The sequence below is a fragment of the Ovis canadensis genome, chromosome X (assembly GCF_042477335.2).
Source record: "Ovis canadensis isolate MfBH-ARS-UI-01 breed Bighorn chromosome X, ARS-UI_OviCan_v2, whole genome shotgun sequence".
NCBI classification, from domain to species: domain Eukaryota; kingdom Metazoa; phylum Chordata; class Mammalia; order Artiodactyla; family Bovidae; genus Ovis; species Ovis canadensis.
The window spans coordinates 48,954,896-48,957,482 of NC_091727.1; the positions used below are offsets into that span (position 1 = coordinate 48,954,896).

Here is a 2,587-nt window from a genome sequence, read left to right on the forward strand (position 1 = left end):
AAAAAAACGTTTGTCCTTTTCTCCTCCTTGAGAATTCCAGACCTCCAATCTCCACTTCGAGAGCCCCAGACCCCTTTCTCTTCCTTGGGGGCCCTGAACTTCTTATCAATCTGCCTAGGAATTGACTTTCTCATTCTCCCCTCTTCTTTTAGGAGAATTATGTTGCCTAGGGAAAAGGGGTTCATTCTCATTCTGTAACTCCTTCAAACTGGGTGTTGTCCCTAAATTGGTGAGGCAACATATTCTCCTCACCCTCATATTGAGGGTTTCTGATCCAAGGGTCCCAAGTAATAGTTGGAGGAGTCTGGCACTTGTAGGAGCTTGGACAACCATCTGTAACTTAAAAGCCTTCATGCGACTAGAAACAAATCCAATTACACAGTTACAGATGCAGGGAGCAAACAGCAAAAAGAGAACAATCAGAATTATTGTAATTAAGATAGCTTTCCACCATGGGGAACTAGTTAACATCTTCCAAAGTGAGGCAATTGAGGCTTCAGGAGTATCCATAGCCTCAATCATCTTGTTCATACGTTTAGTAAAATGAGTAACATTAGCGCTCATATCAGGTATATATATGTACAGCATTGGGTATGAATAATGGCACAAGTTGCTCCTTGTGCAGCTGTCAGAACATCTAAAGCCAATCTGTTTTGTAAGACCACTTTTCTAATTTCTGCTTGTTTGGCATTAAGAGCTGAAATAGCTTTTTGAGAATCTTGTAATGCTTGTTGAGTAAAACTAGTCAAAGCATCCACTCGTAGCAGAATATCTGTAGTTCCCAGAAAGGGAACAAACACTGCAGCCAAATCATACCAGTGAAATATAGACCTTGCCCACCGAGTTTTAAGGTGCGGTAAATTAGCAGGCTTTTTTGGAAGCTCTGAAAATATACAGCCATGAGTAAAAGCTAGACCTAGGGTGCATCTCCCTATCCAACCGGGGGAAGCCATGCTCATAGGTAAGAGCCACATATCCAATCGGTCTTGTTTGGAGCAAGCCAGCATGACTGAGATATCCAGTCCCAATCAGTGCCTGGCCAGGCAAAGGGAGGATCTGAATTAGGTTTGGAAAATATGAGAATGATTACATTGCATATTTCCTGAGGCAAAAATCCCAATTGTTTCCAATCATTATAATTAAGTTGACTAACTTCTGGGGATGGCTTTATTTGTTCCCAGCATATAGGGGCAGTAGATATTAGACGTCCTTTTTCAGGAGTTAACCATATAACCTCATCCTGTATTTGATAAACATCAGGTAAAAAACCATTGGATCTAGACCCATTTACCTTATGTGTAGTGAAATAGTCATTAAACTGAGACAATGTATAATCAAAATTAAAAGTCATGTTATGTCCATAATTAAACTACAGAGTGTTGCCCCAGTCCATGTTAGGGTTGTTAGATGTCATCAGATTAAGAAGAGGCATCACATACGGTTGTTGTTGAAGGTATTCACAGACTTGGAGAAAGTCTTTCCCTTGAAATGGATATGTCCACCACGGGAAGCCTTCCACTGATGAAGAGGGTAGCACTCCACAGACCCAGCAGTTAGATCGATTGTGGAATGCAGCATAGGAGGGAGCCCAGGACACGAAGGCATTGTCTTGAGGATCAAATGGCAGACTCAGGGTTTTTGGAGTCAGCAGAAGTAGGCTCACATAGATTATCAGGCCCATCTGAAAAGTGCAAAGTCAGAGCATAGAAAGTAAAGACAAAAGGACGTCACTTAGTTCTGGTCAGGGTGCCACCTCTTAACTCGAGTGTGATGTACCCACAAATCAATTCCTGACACTTTGACAGCTGTGGGAGAAGAAAGAATAACCTGGTAAGGGCCTTTCCAGAGGGGCTTGAGGCACTGTTCCCCTGATCCCAGTGTTTTTATGAGGACCTTGGTTCCTGGCTCAGAGAGGCTTGCTTGACTCAGAGGCTGGGTCAGGGGTCATCTCCCAGAGTTTTGTTAATGCCTGTTGAAAAGCTGAGAGCTGAGATACATAATTAGTTAATTCCAAGGCTTCAGGGTCTATAACAATGTCTGTGCATAAGAAAGTCCTTCTATAAATACATTCAAAGGGGGATAGTCCCTTCTTTTGGGGGGGCAGTACGAACCCTCATTAAAGCTATGGGTATAATTTTAATCCAATTGTCCTGAGTCTCTTGAGTTAATTTGCACAGATGTCTTTTGATAATGACATTAGCCTTTTCAAACTTTCCTGAGGATTGGGGTCTCGAGGAACACTATAAGTGATCTTCTATTCCTAGAGCTTTAGATACCCCCCTGAGTTACAGCAGCTTTAAAAGTTTAGCCATTGTCACTCTGAAGGCTCCATGGCAGCCCAAATCTGAGGATAATTTCATAGATTAAAATCTTTATAACCTCCTCAGCCTGTTCACCACGACAAGGAAAAGCCTCAATCTATCTAGTAAAAGTATCCACCCACTTGTAAGCATGAATATCCGTTAGCTTTTGGCATATGAGTAAAATCAGTTTCCCAGTCCTCTCCAGGATATTTTCCAGTTCATTGTAACCCAGATTTTGCTAGATTTCCATGCTTTGAGTTATTCTTCTGACAAACTTCACATCT

At 41.9% G+C, this 2,587-nt stretch overlaps 1 pseudogene; it reads right to left on the bottom strand.

Annotated features, from left to right (window-relative positions):
* Positions 1–254: 254 nt before the first annotated feature.
* Positions 255–1,681, bottom strand: LOC138929912 (endogenous retrovirus group PABLB member 1 Env polyprotein-like; annotated as a pseudogene).
* Between the last annotated feature and the right edge of the window lie 906 nt (positions 1,682–2,587).